Source organism: Vicugna pacos, chromosome 31 (genome assembly GCF_048564905.1).
Source record: "Vicugna pacos chromosome 31, VicPac4, whole genome shotgun sequence".
NCBI lineage: Eukaryota > Metazoa > Chordata > Mammalia > Artiodactyla > Camelidae > Vicugna > Vicugna pacos.
The window spans coordinates 10449145-10469243 of record NC_133017.1 but is presented as its reverse complement, the minus strand read 5'-3'; the positions used below and the strand labels follow the sequence as shown (position 1 = coordinate 10469243).

The 20099-nt window shown below is 46.1% G+C and overlaps 2 long non-coding RNA genes across 2 annotated transcripts in view; one reads left to right on the top strand and one right to left on the bottom strand.

The window, feature by feature from the left end:
- Positions 1 to 2009, top strand: part of LOC140690772 (uncharacterized) — a 20937-nt gene extending 18928 nt beyond the window's left edge. The window contains exon 2 of the long non-coding RNA XR_012066087.1: positions 1828 to 2009. This is a non-coding gene — a long non-coding RNA (uncharacterized lncRNA). The remainder of the gene's footprint in view (positions 1 to 1827) is intronic.
- The window catches only part of LOC140690771 (uncharacterized), a 25367-nt gene extending 5268 nt beyond the window's left edge, over positions 1 to 20099 (bottom strand). Inside the window, exons 1-2 of the long non-coding RNA XR_012066086.1 lie at positions 19995 to 20099; positions 16449 to 16505 (exon numbers count right to left, since the gene is read on the bottom strand). This is a non-coding gene — a long non-coding RNA (uncharacterized lncRNA). The remainder of the gene's footprint in view (positions 1 to 16448; positions 16506 to 19994) is intronic.

The following is a 20099-nucleotide window of genomic DNA, read 5'->3' as shown; positions in this document are numbered from 1 at the left end:
ACAGTAAGCACAGTGCCTAAGGCTCACCCAGGATCATTTTAGAAGCCCATGAAAATGTTTTAATTTTAACTTATTTTTAAAACCAAAGGAAAATGTGCATGACAATAATGAATAATAATGTAATAATGCATGTAGCCTGCATTATATTTAATATATACTTTATATACAATGTAATATGTAATTATATAGTGTGTATTTTATATGTGTACTTATACATGGAGAGAGAGACTCACAAATGCGCAAGTATACGGGGCAACAAGAGTCATCACAGGCCCTAATAAACACGTGCAGCTATAGAACAAAGGCCACTGCGTTGAGTGTATTACTACTCATCTCACGTAGTTTCATTCCCATCTTTGTTACTGTTTTGGATATTGTGGTCCCTCATTTATATTATGTGCATCCGGACCCAGCTGCCATTTCCTCCTGAACTGCAACTTTAGTCAAAGATCTTGCAACACACCAAGCAACCTGTGGAAGCCTCTGTAATTCTCATAAAGGATTCATTTAAAGGTGGTTTGAAAGTTACTGGTTAAAACCATTGTTTTTGGTTCCATGAATACAGGTCACAAGCCTTCAGACAGAAGGTACATGAAGAGGTAGTGAGCAGCTCAGGACCTGATGACAGCACGTCTGTCAAACCCACAGGAACAAATAATGCGCCTGATGGATTACAAAAATAAAAGAAGCCCTGCAGACCTCTCTCACTGCGCCTTTAGCCCTAAACCTGGCCCCATATTAAGACTGGAAGTTGAAGAAAAAGCCTCCAACTCCGCAGGACCCACTTTCCTCTCACAGGTTCAGCTGCTGGTGACACAGAAGCGTCCTCCCGCCCGCAGTGGTCCCCGGGATGGAGAGGTCTCTGGGGAGCAAGACCCACCCGCCCTGCCCCCATCCGCACATGAGAGAAAGGCTCCTTTCACTTTTATCATTTCTGCTCCACTCAGTCTCTCATCTTGTTATAGGAAAGTCCAAATGCTAACCCTGCAGATGAACAATATGCAAGAATGACCCTTCGAGAACGGTTTAGGGAGAGGAATACAACTTCTGAGCAGTCATTTTTATTTCTCAAACTAATAGCACATCTTGTCTCCCAATACCAGTGATTTGGCTTCCTTGAAGCCAACTGGTAATATGATGGTGGCTCTGATCTCAATATATTGTCATTTCCAATGTTCACTTTCTTGCTTGAGAAATGATACATGCAGATTGTAAAATATTTTCATAAAATACACACTGGTTTAAACTCAGCTGGTGGGGATTTCAGGTGAAAGGTGCAAAGCACATAGCTAGTTGTAAAAGAATATTTAGACTCAAACAGATAAAGGAAATGCAATTGGAAACTGTGGACAATTAATTAAAAGACTGTATGGATAAATTAGGAGTTTGGGATTAACAGAGACACGCTACTATATATAAAACAGATAAACAATGAGAACTTACTGTATAACACAAGAGCACGAACAGTCCCCTTAATCTTCTGATCACCAGCACAACATCCTGCATGTGTCATTCAAAATGTTCAGTAGTGTGTTCAATATATTTTTTGAACACAGTAGATAAAAAGAGGGAAGTAGATCTGATAATTTTAATGATCTCAACCATTTATACTACTGTTTCTACAAGAAATATATTTGGAGTTTCCTTCAATTTATTTATAAATGGACTTTGGAAACATATCCATTTGTAATATGCCTATGCTCTCATTGTAATAATATTGCTCTGACTGTACTTTTGTTGCAAATGCACTGCATTTAACTAAGTATGACATGATAATATTTGAAAACATTACAGAATGATTTTCCAGTATTTCTTTTCCTTCTTTAGGGGCATCTAGGTCTTTCTCTGCTCCATGCTTCAGAAGAAGGCAGATGGCAAAAGGAAGATTCAAGAAGGTATTTCCTGGCGTTTGGCGATCAGCAGCTTGGCCCTGGAGAAAGCGGTGGATGGGGAGGAAGTGAAATGAACTCAGTTCAAAGACAATAAACCTGATTTAGGGCAGCATACAATGTTGTAAGAGCCAGACTTTCCTGATTCCTTCCGACCTCAAGACAAGACCAAAGTCCCCTGGACCCAGATTGGAAGAAGTATCGGAAAGGAAATTAGCTCATACATCTTAATAAGAGGAAAATAAACAACCCAATTCAAAAATGGGCAGAAGACCTTAACAAGCAATTCTCCAAAGAAGAAATACAAATGGCCAAAAGGCACATGAAAAAATGCTCAATATCACTAGTCATTAGAGAAATGCAATGAGGTACCACCTCACACCAGTAAGAATGGCCGTCATTAATAAGTCCACAAATGACAAATGCCGGATAGGCTGTGGAGAAAAGGGAACCCTCCTACACTGCTGGTGGGAATGCAGTCTGGTGCAGACACTGTGGAAAACAGTAGGGACATTCCTCAAAAGACTAGGAATAGACTTACCATATGACCCAGCAATCCCACTCCTGGACATATATCCAGGAACCTTAATTCAAAAAGATACATGAACCCCAATGTACATAGCATCACTATTTACAATAGCCAAGAAATAGAAACAACCTAAATGTCCATTGACAGATTACTGGATAAAGAATCTGTGGTATATTTATATAATGGAATACTACTAAGCCATAAAAAATAATAACATAATGCCATTTGCAGCAACATGGTTGGACCTGGAGATTTTCAATCTAAGTGAAGTAAGCCATAAGGAGAAAGAAAAATACCATATGATACCACTTATATGTGGAATCTTAAAAAAAAAGACACGTTTATTTACAAAACAGACTCACAGACGTAGGAAACAAACTCATGGTTACCAGTGAGGGGAGGGGTTGGGAAGGGATAAATTGAGAGTTTGAGATTTGCAGATACTAACTAATGTACATAAAATAGATAAACAAGTTCATCCTGTATAGCACAGGGAACTATATTCAATATCTTTCAGTAACCGATGGTGAAAAAGAATATGAGAACGAATATATATATGTCCATGTATGACTGAACTATTATGCTGTATGCCAGAAATTGAAACAACATTGTGAACTGATTATATGTCAATAAAAATGTATACATACAATGTCAATGATGAAGTCGGGGCTAATAAAATAAATAATAATGATGATGATGATCATAAAGCATTGTAAGTCCCTAAAAAAAAAAAGGAAAAGAAAGGAAATTAGAAGCGAGTATATAGTAATAATGGTGGGTATCATCGCCCTGCCCCTCCCTCCAGCTGAGCTCTGGAAATTGTGCGATAGGGAAGGGACCAGACAGACGTCATGACAGGCTTGGGCTCTGAAAGCAGAGGGTGTCTGTGGCCCTACAGACCATCTCTTGGAAGGGGACACACGTGCCTCAGAGCTGGACCTGGGCCCCAGGGTTGGGGAAAGGACTCAGCGAAGACCTGCATGGAGGGATGACTAGAGGCCAGAGGGAGCAAGGACAGCTCAGTGGACGCAGTCTGGATAGGTGACAACTGGAAATCCACGCCTGCCACACATCACACCTGTGCCTGATGTAGCCTCTAGGAATCTAGGTGGGGTCCTGAGCAAACAAGAGGGCAGAAAACCTAAACTGAGTGAGCAAAAAGAGAGCTGGAGAGTTTTTCCTGCAAACATTAGGAGCTAAGAGGACATTTGTGAGCAAGGCTATCATCATAAACATTCCAACGCTCCTCTTAAGAAAGAGCATGTTGGTTCTAATTCATAAACTTACAAATAATTTATTTTGCATTAAAATACATGTTTAAAGTTAGAGATTTTATTAATTAGTTGTATGAATCTCTTATTAGAATAGAAAAGTAAACTACAGAATATTATGTACATTTTGATATCTAAATAAATTTTAAACAATAGGAAACTGTTATTTTACATATATAACTATAAAAATAATAGAAAATATAAAATACAGTATGAATATATACCAAATCTATCATGAAAATTTCCTCTGAGGAGGAGGAGAATGGGTCAGGGACTTCAAGTATAGCTGCAATATTTGTTTTTAGGAAAAAAATATTTCAGACAAATATAAAAACATTAATCTTGCTCTCTCTCACTCTTTCTTGCTCGCAGGAAAAGCCTTTAGTATAAAATGCCCACGTGCCATCTAGCAGTTTTCTTTTTCCCCAGCTGCAGTGGTACTGATGGTGACAGGGCAGTTCAAGTGTCTGAAGCAACGTGTTGGCACGTAGCTAGTGCTGTGAAGTTGAGGTGGTAGCGGAGTTGGATGTTATAAATCGAATTTCAGCATGAGGAGATGGGGGCGGGGGTGGGAATGAGAGTTTCCAGCTACAGGGACCTGAGACAAAGTCTTCAGCTTGGAACAGTCCCATGTGTGGGAAATAGCAAATTGGCTACAGCAACTCACAAGCATGATTGATAAGTCTTGAAAGATTCATTGACTCCAAATCAGGGAGGACCTGGGATGTCATGACTAGAGTCTCATGTGATTTGATCATCAGGGAAGTGAGAAGCCGAGTGACGGTGTGGTGCTGACAGACATAAGAGCCCTGGGTCAGCAGTGTTGTAGAGGCTGGTCTGCAGTAGGGAGGGATCAAGGGACAGAGGTTAATTGGAGAGTTTTATAAGTTCATAGGGATAGCTTAGGTAGTGGCAGTGAGTGTGGATGTGATGATTAAATTTATGTGTCGATTTGGCTGGGCCATGGAGTGCCCAGACACATGCTCAAACATTATTCTAGATGTTTCTGTGAGGATGTTTTGAATGAGATTAACATCTAAATTAGTGGACTTTTTGAGTAAAGCAGACTACTCTCCATAATGTGGGTGGGTCTCATCCAATAAGTTGAAGGCCTGAATAAAACAGAGACTGACTTCTCCCAAACAAAAAAGAATTCTGTGAGCAGACAGCTTTTGGACTTTAACTGCAGTATTGGTTCTCCTTGGGTCTCCAGTCTGACTCCAGTTTACCCTGAAGCTTTTGGACTTGCCAGCCTCCATAATCACATAAGCCAATCCCTCAAGATAAATGTCTTTATATACACACACATGCACACATCTTATTGGTTCTGTTTCTCTGGAGACCTCTGACCAGTACAGGAGGATAATTTGAAGAAGGTTGGATAGAAAATATATTGGGATGGATAAATCTACAGAGGCTGGCAATTACTTGGACATGGAAGGAAAGAGAAAGAAAAGAACTTGATAAGTTCTAGTCTATTTGATTGGGAGAATGGAACTGCCTCAAATTAGAAAGTCGAGAGAAGGTAACTAACTCAGTTTGGGACAGCTTTAGTTTCGGTTTCAGTTGTCCATTCAAGTGGAAATAGCCAGTAACCAGCTGTAGCTGTGAACATGAAGCTTAGTGGAGATGCCTGAGCAGATAATACAATATAGGAGCCAGCTTAATAGAAGTAACATCTGAAACCATGGCAATGGGAGATAGACCAAAGAGACAAAAGAGAATTTTTAAAACTAGAAAGAGAGAGAGATTCTTAAACCAAGACCAATACGATCTGCTGTGTGTGCGTTGGGTAGGGGTTCTGAAACCAAAAGAGCAGCCTCGTCTAGTGGGGTTGACGGACCAGGAGAGTTGAGCGGTGTGGCATCCGGGAAGGAGACGGTTCCCCGGGGAGAGGGCTGCGCCGTCACAAGCACTGCAGGGAAGGAGGGTGAGCAGCCGCCGGAGGCTCTGCCAGGACGTGGTTGTCACTGAGTGGCAGGTCCTGACGCTGGCTTATGCTAAGTTAATGGGAGAACAGGTGGTGAAAAAGTGGAAGATGGGAAATCTGGTGGTGGGGCAAAGAGAAAGACAAAAGCTTGGAAACACGGCCGAGAGAAAGCCGCCCCCTGGCTGGTTAGAGGTGAGTGCCTGTGCACGCGGGGCAGCGCCTCCGGGAGGGCGCGGGGGAAGCGGAGAGGCCGGGCGGCCGGGGCACCTGCGGAGGCGGGAGTGATGAGAGCGCAACCTGGAAGAGGGCTACTAGCCCCAGAGAGAAAATCGTCAAATAAACTGCAAACTCATTTGTCTCCAAACCAAAAAAAAAGCAAACCATAAAACAATCTTCTCCCCACCCTCAACACACAGTCTACCCTCCTTCCTGTTGAGGGTTGTGTTGACAGAATCCACGGAGATGTTAAAAGCAGAATACTAAAAAAAAAAAAAAAAGCTATTGGGTCCTGGTCTCTTTCTAAGACGAGAAGTGACTGATATACTATAGCAAACTACATTTATTGGGACAGCGGGCCCGCGGAAGGCGGCGGCGGCGGCGCCCTGTGACGGCCGAGCGGCCGCGGGGCTCGCCGCGCGCGGGGACCGGGACACGGGCGGCAGCGGCTCCGAAGCTCGGGGCGGGGCCCGGGGGCGGTGGTCGCCAGCAAGCTTTGGTGCAGCCTCGAGGCCGAGTGGTGCCCCTCTTCGTATTCACGTGCAGGGATGGGGATCTTGCTCGCGAATTCCGTGAGGAGACAGTCGTCACAAAGAACGGGCAGCAGCGGGCCAAGCTGCGCGGCTGCAGAAGCACCTGATGCCTCAGGGCATCGGTAAGCTGGATCCCCCCAGCCCCACCCCCGCCGCATCCACGTGGATTTCCCTGGGATCCTCTGTGAGGTGTGAGCCTGGGAGGCAGAAACACCCCCTTCCTCAGCAAGAAAGCCCCGGGCTCAAGGTGCGGCTTCCACTGAGGGACCTATAGGCTGGGGCTGCAACCCTGAGCAAACTCCGCTGGCCTGGAACCCCCAGCTGGAAGCGGGGCGGTCTTGCAATGCTGTTTGGGTGTTGGTTTGTGTGTGGACAGGACAGGGCTGGTGGCTGGCAGGGCTGATGGCAGAGTCACCAGCCCACCTTCCCCCGCAGTCCCTACCAGGAGCGTGGCAGGGCACACCCTGGTCAGGAATGCCTGGGTCCTGCGCCCTTGTCTGGCCGGCTTTCTCCCCAGCTTGCCCAGGGCCCGGCCCTGCTAGAGGATCCAGCACTTTCCAAGCAAGTTCTGCCTTTTTCCAGCCCCAGCGCTGTGGGAGCTGCACAGTTTGGAACTCCCTTCCCTCACTTCCTTTACCCTCTCGTTGGAGCATTTCAGCCCTTTGCTACCTCCATTCCTCCTGCATTGGACAGCAGCTGGGGACAGCGCAAGCCTGCTTCTTCCTCCCAGCCGGCCCGTCTGTTCCCACTCCAGAGGGATGGACAGTTTGCTGGCCGGTAACAGGAGTAGGGAGGGACTGATGCGGGAGGCTTCCCCTCTACCCAGGGCTGGGCTGGTCCCTCCCCGTGGCGACTAGCTGTTGCCCCACCCTACCGCCAGGTGGAGGGGGCAGAGGCCAGGGATCAGGAAGGGACCTGGATGCCTGTGCCTATGAGGAGTCGTCCCATTCCACCTACTCTGTCTAACCCCCCTTGTCCTTACACATCCCCAACCCTGCGATGAGGGGCAGCACCCTAGAGATGGTGCCAGGAGCTCTGAGGAGCCCCCCAGCCCCTCCCCTACAGTCTACCCGTCCCTTCAGGATCAGTCAAGAGAGAGTAGTATGGGAGCCCCCTGGGTAGGGACAGAAAGGAAAGAACCACCAGAAAAGGGAGACTTAAAGCATGAACGCTTGTGAACAGTCTAGTCCGTGATGTTGTTGGGACAGTTTGACTTCTACATAGAAATGATTAAAAATAAAATTACTTTACTGTGCAAACTCTGTGCTTTAAGAGTGTAAGAAATGGCTTGGGGAAGGTAGCCCCAAATCTAAGAAGGCTGTTGTGTTATTTATTCAATAAAATTATTTGTAGACCCTGCAAAAAAAATGCATTTGTTATTTTTTTACTTTTATTTATTTTAATAAATATATTACACACTTATTTATTTTAATAAATACATTATATCTTTATTTGTTTTATAAATATATTATAAATATATACACACATAAATAATTAAGATTAAATTATATTTTGAAGCATAAGAGTGGATCAAATTATTTTCTAAACTCAGTAATCAAGTCATTAAGCAAAAGAAAAAGCCACCACAGAATTAAAATTTTAGTGCGGCCACTATGGAGGACAGTATGGAGGTTCTTTTAAAAATTAAATAAAAAACGGAAAAAAAATTCAAAAAGACACCTGCACCCCAATGTTCACAGCAGCACTCTTTACAACAGCCAAGATGTGGAAACAGCCCAAATATCCACCAACAGATGGCTGGATAAAGAAGGTGTGGGGGTTATGTATGTGTGTATACACACACACACACACACACACACACACACACACACACACACACAATGGAATACTACTCAGCCATGAAAATAATAAAATAATGCCATTTACAGCAAGATGGATGGACCTGGAGATAATCATTCTAAGTGAAGTAAGTCAGGTAGAGAAAGAAAAATGCCATATGATATCATTTATATGTGGAATCTAAAAAAAAAGATACAAATCAACTACATATTATTTATAACCTAGATGATTGATTTCTTGAATATGTGTAAGCACACTTGACTGTCCTTTATGACTGACTGGATTACTGCATTCTGTTGACCCTTACATTGTGGTTGGCTTTATTCCTTTGATAACTAGGTAAGTTTAAAAAGCTAAAGCTCTAAACTGTTCTCAGAAACAATGAATAGTACATGTCTCACTAGTTTGTTACACCAAACCCACAACCAAAATAGCAGAAGGGATCTGATCTTATCGCCTTAACTTGGTCACAATACTCTGGAAGTGATCTTAGGAAATTCTTTTGACAGGAGAAACATTGAATTTGCATGGAGCATCCTGAAGTGTAACCGTGTAACTATTATTATAAAGCTATCCCCAAACCAGGAAGGTAAGCTGCTTCGAACTGTGGAACACATTGCTGAATGCTCTTTAGGTGAAGTAATGTGTTGACACCAGAAACTGAGTCATGAATGATGCTGTACAGATGAGCTCTCTCTGCTGCCTACCCATGGCCAGATTATAGCTTTAAAATTAAATATCCTCAGCTGAATGCATACACTTATGTTAAAATAAAACTATTGGCTTTTATTCTAACAGACAGAATGTCAAATAAAAATTACTGAAAATGCCTTCCCATAGTCAAAAAACCATTGATGCCAGAAGCTCATCCCATTAGGGAAGTTTTGACATGGTGCTTCTGTAAATATTTCACAAAGATTATACTGAAAGGATGACACCTATTTGAGGGAGATGATTTAATATCTACCTGGTAGGAGAAACTAGAGTTATTTGCATATCTCTATTATTTTTAAAGTTTATTTTTTCTCATTCTTACTGTAATGCAGAAATGAAAAAAGTGAAACAAAATAAAAGAATACTGCTCATGGTTCCCACTATGCACAAGCTTACAGGGCAGGAATACACTGGATCCAGCCCACTCCCTGCTGCAGCCTAAGCCTGGCAAGTGGACACTTGGGCCCCTGCAGCTCACTCCATCCTTCCTGCCCTCTGTCTGTTCTTGCTCTCCACCTGAAATTACCCAGCAGCCCTACTCACTGGGAACTTGATGGGATTCCATAGTCTGCCTGGTGCTATAGGTGTGCTGTCTTTAAAACTTTGTGCAATACTTTTCTAATCACAGTCTGAAGGTTCCTCAAGAGCAGAACCTTAATTTTTCCTATTTGAATCTGCATTCAGTAGGTAATCAATAGAAGTTTTCAATTGATTTGTATTTGTAATTTGTTGGTCAATTATTGACAACTCTGCTTTTCAGGATAGCAGGAAGCAGGAGTAACTGTGTAAATGTAAGATAAAGTAGATTTTAGAGCAAAGACTATTACCAGGGATGGGGGGATATTACATAATGCTAAAAAGTTCAGGCAAGAAAATACAGCAATCCTAAATGTTGATGCACCAAACGACAGAGTTTCAAAACACTTGAAGCAAAAACTGACGTAAGTGGAAGGAGAAATGAACAACTGCACAATTGTAACTGGAGAAGTCAGCCTTCCTCTCACTTAGTAATTGAAAGAGTGAGTGCACAGAAAGTCAGCCAAACACCTTCAACCAACAGGATACTATTGGCATGTACAGAACACTTCACCCCACAATAACAGCACAGATTCTTAAGTGCCCATGAGCATTCTCCAAGATAAACCATATCCTAAAACAGACCTCAAAACAATTAAAAGAATTGAAATATTACAGTGTGTTATCTGACCACAGTGAACTCAAACTAGAAATCAGTAACAAAAAGATGACAAGAAAATCTCCAAACACTTGCAGATGAACACATTTCTAAATGAACCTTGGGTAAGAGGAAGATTCAAGGGAAATTTTTAAAAAAGACATTGGACTAAATGAAATGCAAATATATCAAAGTGTGCGGAGTGCAGCTAAAGAAGTGTGTGAGGGAAATGCATAGCACTGAATGCTTGCATTAGGAGTCTCCATGCTGAGTGTGTGCCCATGTCCTTAGACAAGCTTGGAGGTCCACTCTTACAGGAAGCCACCCTGATTACCTTTCCTACCAGCCCACCCTGCATCCCTGAGCATGCAGCTCCCCTACCCCCTCAGAGTCTGTCCTGGATGTCTCCCCTAGGAGACTGGGAGCAGTTCCATGGGGGCAGCAAAGAAGCTGTAAGATAATTTCATTTCTCCTTGCAGGACCTCAAAATGCTTTTGTAGGACCAGCAGTTTAATAAATGTTGAAAACCAAGTGGTTTTGTTTTCCTTCTGTTTTAGCAAGTTTATTTTCACGTCTTCAGGTTGAAATCATAGATACCAGTAAGGGGAGTCTAAGAGATTCTCCGGATCCCTCCACCCGAGGGCCCGGCATACTCATGCACTTTGCCAAGCAGTTCCTCCTCTTCACGAGCGTGTAGGGGCTGCGTTGAAATCCCTGAGACTCTGCCAAGCACTGACGCTCTCTGTCCCCGCCTTGGAACCTGGCCTGCTCAGGCATTTATGGCAGCTGCTGCAGCTTCCTGGGCCCCCGCTCTTCCAGGTCGTCTGCCGGCTACCGGCTACCAGGGCATCGTGGCGGCCAGGAGCCTGGTGTGTGCCCCTCGGGGGTGCGGCCTTCCTGGGGGGTTGGGGGGGATTTCCTTTCCAGCCAGTGATTCTAAGTCCTGGGTCATCACAGGGCATTTTATGAACAGACTCCTTTTCCCAAACCCCTGTCAAACCTCGGCCCGTGGGGCAGTGGGGGTTGGTGGCTGACACGGCCCTTCTCCTTCAGCTGCGAGGCACAATCCTGCAGTATGAGGGGACACTGATGGAGGTGATGCCCGAGGTCTGCTGGCTGCCTTGTACAAGTATGGCTCCCCCAGTGAGCACAGCACCTCCCTGGGGTGCACGGGGGGGCAGGGGCAGAGTCAGCCCGGCCGTAGGGAGGGAGACCAAGGGGGCAGTCACTGGCAAGGTTGCCATCTGCTTTCCCCACTGGGAGGAGGTGGGGGCCAACCAGAGCCTGAGTGTCTGCAGCCTTTCAGCCAGGAGCAGGCTGCAGGAGGGTGTGCGGGAGTTGTGGGGCGGGGGTGACAGGGCTTGAACCCTGTGCACCTCAGCTCTCCTGCAACACCCGGATCTTGAACATCACTGACCAGGGAGGGGAGGGGAGCTCGACTGCCAGGTCCAGCTGTCCACCGGGCTTGACTGGCCCAGGCCTGGGGGCAGCTCCACGCAGGGTGCAGCCTGTCTGTCACATTGGCTGGCCAGCTATTGGGCCCTGGGGCAGGGGTGCCCTGCGGGGTGCCAGACCTGCATGGCCTGAACAGCACTGGTTTGGGGATCCCCACACAAACAGCCTTCGTGATCTCAGAAAGCATCGTCCTTGATAAAACGGGACTGCAGTAATCCTTGCCTCAAACAAAACTGCGTTTTGTCTCGTATCCATTAATAATTCCCTGAGAGCTGGACGACTGCCTTGCTAAGTGACTTGGGCCCACATGTAGACCACCCATGGGAGACTGCTCTGACGGGGAGTCAGCTGGTGAGGCTGAGCCCCCAGGGCTGTTGCTGGTGTCTCGGGAGATGGCGAGGTGACCCATTCAGCCACTGGGGAGGGAAAGGGCCGTCGGTGAGCCTGGCTCAGGAGCCTGAGTCCATTGTCAGAAACAGATGGTAACACTGGGGTCATAAAACTGGGGCTCAGATCCTGGCCAGAGGGGGGCATTTTTAATGTCGGAGATGAAGCCATTTAGGTCAAATCCAGAGCTGGTCTGGGGCAGAGCTGTGGACTTCAGGGCCGCTCCCTACATGTCCTCACCCCACTGTGTGGCCAGGCCCATGGCACCTTGTGTAGATGACACTGTGCTGCTGGGGCACCCTGCTTTTTAGTGCCTGTTGGTAGGCTACACGTGTGGAGGAACACCCCACCCCCCGACAGGGTCTGAGCTCACGCAGGGTGATACTGAGTCCTGGGGGGTGGATGAGGTGGGCGGTGGACCACGAGAGGAAGTGATGGCCTCTTGGGCGGGCAGGGCCATGGGTCCTTGTGGGTCAGCATTCAGGGCCGACCTGTTGGGATGAGGGGTTTGAAACCTCTTAAGTCTCTGACTTTGTCCCTCTCGGGGTTGTTTTGGCTTTTCCACGTCTTCTATGTGACTACCCATTCTGGAGTCAGCTTGGGGAGTCTGACTGGGTCAGCACTGACTGACTGTAGGACTGAGTCAGGGGACATTGGCTTTCTGTCCAGGCTTCATGCCTTGTCTTTTCCTGCCACATCACAACATCCAGGGCCTCCAGGACAGCAGTGGAGACGCACGGTCTTGCGCAGCAGCCCTGCGGGAAGCTGTGCGGGTGTCACCGCCCAGTAGGAGTTGAGCTGCAGGGCTTTGGTTTAGTCCTTTATCGGATTAAGTGCGTTCCCCTCTGTGCCTGTGAAGTGAGTTTTATCAATTACCTTTCCTACCTCTGCTGGCCATGATGCCTCCTCGGAAGATGCAGGCAAACCTGGGAGACATGGCAGGTTTGGCTCCAGACCACCGCAAAGAAGTGAGCCCCCTGACTTGTTTGGTTTCCCCGGGCATGCAAAGTTATGTTCACACTAGACTGTAGTCTGTTAAGTGCATAATAGCATTATGTCTTAAAGAATGTACACACCGTAATTAAAAAACACTTCATTGCTGAAACATGCCAACCAACATCTGAGCCTTCAGCAAGTTGTGACCTTTTGGCATACTGACATCCAAGACCACTGCTCACAGGTCACCCTAACAAATATAATAATGAACTTTAAAATGGGGGCAGGGTACAGCTCAAGTGGTAAAGGGCGTGCTTAGCATGCACAAGGTCCTGGGTTCAATCTCCAGTACTGCTATTAAAAATAAATAGATAAGCAAATAAGTAGATAAATAAGAAAATCCAAGCACCCAAAGCAAAAACAAAAATAATATAAGGGAAAAAATCTAAAAAAAGTTTTTAAGTTTAAACTATTGTAAGGATGACCACGATGTGACACAGAGGTGAGAAGTGAGCAGATGCTGTTGCGGAAATGGCGCCTGTAGACTTGCTCGATGCAGGGTCACCACAAAGTTCAATGTGCAAAACACACAGTGTCTGCAAAGCACAGTAACACGAGCTCTGTCTGCACAGGGCTGACAGAGACAGAGGCTTTGGAGCTGAGGCCCAGGGCCCAGGTGGTGCTGGGCTCAGGAGACGGGTGGCCATGCCCACGTGGGCACGGTGGCCGTGTCAGAGAATGCTCCCGGCCAGGGACCCCAGGTGGCACCCTGGGGCATCTCCTGCCCCTCCAGCCTCCCCCAACCCCAGACTCACCCCCTACCACCACAGACATCCTGGAGATCTTCCAGCTCCAGATGAAGGATGTCATTGAGTACGAGGAGCTAAAGACAGCGTGCTTCCAGAACCTGCGGGAGGTGGGTGATGCCGTCCTCTCCTGCCTGCCCTGCCAGCAGCACCTGGTGGGCGCCCAGCCCTGCCAGGGTCCTGCAGGCCCCGCCCCGGGGTGGTGGGAGAGGGAAGGATTTAGAGGCTGGATTTATCGGGATCATTAATAAAGGAAGGGGAGCAAGGGTTTTCTTCATGACTATTTAGACTTTAATTTGAATTTGTTTCCTACAATTGAAAAACAGAAAAATATTCAAATTAAAAGTAAACTTTTCTTTCCTATTTGGAAATATTTTTAAGCTTTAACAAATCATGGCATCTTTTCTTTTATTCCTATGCTATTTTTCTCTGCATATGATGTTATATTTCTCTATATATAAATTTCTAAAAACTACTATTGAATTTTTTCTATTCTGTTCAAAACCCATTCTGTTAAGTAAAATTGGAAATTTTGAAAAATCACTAAAAAAAAGAAAAACAGATATGCAATGGAGTTCATCGTTAAAGAATGGCTTACTCTGTGAGCATCATCAGAATGTTTTATTATACAATATGTGCTGCATCTAAATGAATGTATGTGACACACACATAAGGTGTAGAGCACCGTTGCCCGGGAGCGCTGTCTGTGATGGAGAGTCCGGAGCTGAGGCTGCTGAGCCCTCGAAGTGCGGCTCCATGTGACGGAAGAACTGATTTTTAAGTTTTATTGAATTTTAATTATTTTACATTTAAATAGCTGCATATGCCCCATCCCTGCTGTGTGGAGAGCCTGATAAAGCAGACACTAAGAGCCCTTCACCACTAAGAAATCACATGTGGGACACCCGCTTTCTCCACTGATTGCCTCTGGTGTCATTTAGCCTGTCCCTCTGTCCCCTGTAGGTCATGTCCGCTGACAGCTGTGAACTGAGGGCCTAGTCAGTGCGACACGGGCTCTCACAGGCCTCGCTCTGCATCTCCCTCAGGACTGAGGAGCGGGGCATCTTCCCTGCTGTTAAATGCTCCCTTCCTATCATGTGTCCATTTTACTATAATTTGTGTATCTTCTGTGTTACATTTGATGCACACACCTCTCCCTGCTTGTGGCTTGAGTTTTCACTCCAGTAGTGGTGGTATTTGGTAAACTGATACTTTTTGAATAAAGTCACTTTTTTTTCATGGTTAACACATTTTGTGTCTCTTAAAAGAAGTCCTGTGCTACCTAGGAGCCATGGAGATATTCCTGCATATTTCTGTCTACACGTTGCAGGTTTTGCTTTCTAGGTTTTAGTTCTAATCTTTCTGGGATTGGCTTTGGTGTCCGATATGAGACGTGGAGGAAGTTTCTTTGTCCCTCCTTAGGGGGGTGACCAGTCGCCCCTCCTCGAGTGGCTGAAGGATGATGCCTCTTCTTGCTGGTCCCCAGGGTCACTCTGTCCCCCTGCAGCTCCCAGTGGACATGCTGCTCTGTCTCCTGGCTTTCCTCCATGTCCCACCGGTCTGTGCATCTGTCCCTGGCTTCCAGCTCATAGTCTTAAGCGTTGTAGCTCTAACTTCTGTCCTGACGCCTGACAGGACGTGTTCCTGACCTTATGTCTTCAAGCACCTTCTGCCTCTTCGTGGATCCCGGTTCTGCTTTGGAAGGACTAGAATCAGCTTGTCAAATGCATTAAAAAGCATGTTGGGATTTCAGCGGGAATTGCGTTGCCTTCTGGACCCATATGGGGGGTCTTTGCTCTGTTGCTGCTTTGGTGCTTATTTGCGGTGGGTGATTAGGTTTATTTATGTATTTCTAGAGGCGGTGCTGGGGGTTGAACCCAGGACCCTGTGCGTGCTGAGCACACGCTCTACAACTTGAGCTATCCCCTCTCCTCCTGCTCTGTTGCTTCTTAAAGCCCTGGCAGCCTTGCGGGGGCAGGGTTGCACTTTGCACTGACCGAGACCAGGGTGCCCTGTACGCTGTGCTGGGCATGACAGTCAGCCTGCCGGGCCTGTAGGTGCTGGCTGTGCCACGGGACTGGCAGCCTCGCACCTGTGTCTGCGAGAATTAAAGTGTGCTGGGTACAACCTCTCGTCAGGATCCACATCTTCCAGCTTTCCTTCTGCTGCTCTGCTCCAAGGAGACCCTTTCCGGAGAGCGGGGACCCCCAGGTCCTCATTGTCCTGCCCCCTGTGACTCGCATGGCCACCCTGACCTGCAGGACGGGTGGCAGGGAGGTGGCGTGTGGCTCCCTGAGGAGCTGGTGTCCCGGGCAGTCTTGCCCCAGGGACAGCTGAGGGAGAGCTGAATCTTCACCTTAAATATATGTGAATGTTTTACAACCAAATAAGTTAGGGAATATTCCTTTAAATAGTGATCACTTATCATGAAATTGAAATGTTTAAGACAAGAAAGCTCCCCTCACGTGTGGCTTTTCCTGAACACACACATGAAGCACAGCCTCATCCATGTGTGTCCAGGCCTGCAGGTGCCTCTCGGTCACTGGCCCCAGGGCAGGGCGGGGGCCGCCCTGTGGGATTGATCAGGCTGGTGGCGGGGACCCCTTAGAGGCTGGGGTCTCTTCTGGTCCAGCTGCCCTTTTAGGAGATAAGATTAACTGTCAAAAGCTTTTCCTTTACAAAATAGACAACGTCAAGGATGCCTTGTATGAACAAAAAATAATTATGGAAAAAAACTCCTAAATTAGGAGTTTGGGACTAACAGATGCACACGGCTATATCGAAAATACATAACCAACAAGGGCCTACCGTACAGCACAGGGGACTGTATTCAGTCTCTTGTAATAACTGATAATGGAAAAGAATCTGAAAAAGAAGAGAGATATACATGTATAACTGAGTCACTCTGCTAGACACATGAAACTGATGCAACATGTAAATCACTATACTTGAATATTTAAAAATTCTAGTTTTCAAATGATTGATTTTCTTGAGCAAATGTTGCCTTGCTGACTTTTCATTGTTCCGTCTGAAATAACTGAAGATGGGTTGGGTTCACTGGTGATTAACCCACAAATGGGTAATCTTGATGATAAAATAATCTTAGTACGTCTCATTACAGACAATAATATAATACAATAAAATAATTATATTCTGTTCCACATGAGAAAAATATAATTATGGAACCACAGGAGTTTGAAGCTGGAGGGACAGAACTCATCTCTCATCAGCTGAAAGGAGTTGTCAGGGCAACACTTGGACATTTGTTGGCTTCTGGAAGGAGTGCGATCCTGTGATAGACACATCGGGAAAGAGGGGAGAGGGTATAGCTCAGTGGTAGAGCGGGTGCTTAGCATGCACGAGGTCCTGGGTTCAGTCCCCAGCACCTCCAGGAAAATAAATAAACCTAATTATCTCCCCACAATAAATAAATAAATAAAAATAGTAATGAAAAATACTTTAAAAAAATTTTGGAAAAGAAAAACCTGGGACAGATGAGATCCTTACCTGCCCAGGCCCTTAAATTCTCACTGTCTATCCCTGGACACAAGCACAGCCTTTCCGAGGTATCTGGGACTCTCAAAAGCCCCCCAGCCCCATGGACACACATCCTTGGTGTCTCCTTCCTTGTGACACCTGGGCCTCGGTCTCAAGTCTACACTTTGTAATGACTCCCCTGAGTGAGGAACGTAGCACTGGGCATCTAGGAAAGATGTTATGAATAGCTGTCAGTTGATCTTAAAGCTTTGACTTATGAGTGGATGGCTGCTTCCGAAAAGTAGATAAAAAGACGGCCTGTAGCTCAGCTGAGTGCAGTCTCCTTAGTTCCAGCCTGGAATCCTGCACTGTTGCTTTGGTCTGGTCCTTTTAGAAATAGGGGCAATGTCTTTCAGTCGGTCCACCGGGTGGACTTTGGAAGGTGGAAGATGCCTGGCTCCTCACACTCCATCCCATCACATCCAGACTCCAGACACTGACCTCTCCTTGGTGGTTATGTTCGTGTCTCCAAGGAAAGTGGTGGCAAAGTACGTTTGGCATCCAGGTGGGCTCCCACTAATATAGATGGAGATGTTAAGGGTGGATGTGGCCTTCAAACTGCCACAAGTTAGACAAACGGGTTCACCATCCCCCAGCTGCCGGGGATACCAGGCATGTGGTGAGGATCCAGGGTGGTGGTGGCCCTGGCTGGCACCGGGAAGTTGTTCAGTAACCAAAGCTGTTGATCTGGCTCTGAGTCTCTGCTTTCTGGAGAAGGGTTGTTTCATTCTATTTTTTCAAATTCTGCCGTCTAAACCCAACTTGAAAATTTGGTGATGTCGCTATTCTTTTTAACTTGTATGTCTCTGTACTTGTTAAACTTTTTGCTTTACAATAGTTTTACACTGCTTTGTTTTGTTTTGTATTTTATTTTATTTTACATTTTTTATTGATTTATAATCATTTTACAAAGTTGTGTCAAATTCCAGTGTTCAGCACAATTTTTCAGTCATTCATGGACATATACACACTCATTGTCACATTTTTTTCTCTGTGATTTATCATAACATTTTGTGTATATTTCCCCGTGCTATACAGTGTAATCTTGTTTATCTATTCTACAATTTTGAAATCCCAGTCTATCCCTTCCAATCCTCCACCACCCTGATAACCACAAGTCTGTATCTCTGTCCATGAGTCTACTTCTGTCCTATATTTATGCTTTGTTTTTGTTTTTTAGATTCGACATATGAGCGATCTCATATGGTATTTTTCTTTCTCTTTCTGGCTTATTGCACTTAGAATGACATTCTCCAGGAACATCCATGTTGCTGCAAATGGCATTATGTTGTTGGTTTTTATGGCTGAATAGTATTCCATTATATAAATAGACCAGAATAACTATAAGTGGAGTGTAACCTTTAAGAATTGTGACTCACTATGCCCTCATTTTATACCTGTAACATATATAATATTGTACATCAGCTATACTTCAATTTTAAAAAGGCCAAAAAAAAAAAAATGGCTTTATACGATTTGTTTCCTCCCTTACTTGACTCAGTAGCTCCATAATGGCACTGGGGTTCTTATTGTGATTTCCAATTTGCTTTAGATGTTTCTCCTACCTGGAGGGACCTTTCCCAAATATCCGCTTGGCTAGTTCTCTCCTCTTTCAAGACTCAGCTAAGATCTCACCTTTACAAGGTCTATCCTTATCATCCCATGGTCATCCCTTAAAACTGCCCACCAGCACTGCTGATCACATCCTCATCTAATTTTTCTTTTTTTCTTTTTCCCCGAGAGGGCTTACAACCTTCCAACCATACCACACAAGTTATCTATTTATATGTTTACTGCGTGTCACCTACTTCCCCCAGTAAAATGTAAGCTCCTTGAAGGCTGTTTTTTCACTCTTCACAGTTCTCAAATGACTATAAATTGCCTGGTAGAAACGTTTTCAATAAACCTTTGTTTACATTCATTTGAGTGTTGAGTAAGTGAAATAAAAACAGATATAGCATGTGTTTCTGTTCCCTTTGCTTGCTTTGTCTCCCTCTCCTCCTAGACGTGTTTTCCAAGTGGGGTCTGTCTGGAGGGCCTGGCCCTAGAGGAGGGCCAACCCATAGAGCTGCCCTGAAGGGCTGGAGCAGACCAGTCTCCTCCTCCACCCCGAAAAAGACGGCAGAGCTCTGAGATCCTAGGCTGTGAATATTGCTCCAGAAGGCCAGTTTCACCTGGGCCTCAATTCACTGCGTGCTCATTAAGGAATGAGGGCCTGGAACAATTCACATCCTCTAGAGGGGATGGGGAGCGGGCATGAAAGTTCTCCGGTCAGTAAGCGTCCCACAGGGTGAAACTAGGAGGGCTGGTGTGGGGAAGGAGCGGGGCTCTGCCCTAGAACCTGCCCTGGGCGTCACCCGAGAGGGGCGGGCAGCAGCGCCCCAGGAAGTCAGCTTCTTTAGAGAGGAGCCTCTCCCCCGGGCTACACTAGTCTTTTCTCTTGAGTTCGTTTCCTCGCCTTTAGTTGGGGCTAAAGTCATCCTCACCTAATGTAGGCTCACAGCAGCCAGAAGGTCTTTCTGGACACAGATGTCAACTCGTCCTCCCCGCTCCCCTTACCCCCCCCCCGCCCTAACCCTAGCAGCTCTCTTTTAGCGCCTAGCACTCAGTGGAGGTCACGGTCTCCATGCTGACCTAGGCCTTCAAGAGTCAGGCGCTGCCTCCAACCCCTCATCCCTGCGCTCCCCAGGCAGGGGCCCCCAAATCCTGGTTCCCGCTCTGCGGGGACCACCAAAAAAACCTGTGGCTAGAAAACCAAACCAAGCCCCTCCCTAAAACCGCAGGGCAGGCATGAGCCTACGACGGTCCCTTACTTACCTTGGCCTTCGGAACTGGCTCTTGCGGAGAACTGGCACAGGACTAGCGCCGCAGAAACAGCCGGGCAGCGTCTGGCGTCTTCAAGCTTCAGGCGCCCGGCTTCCG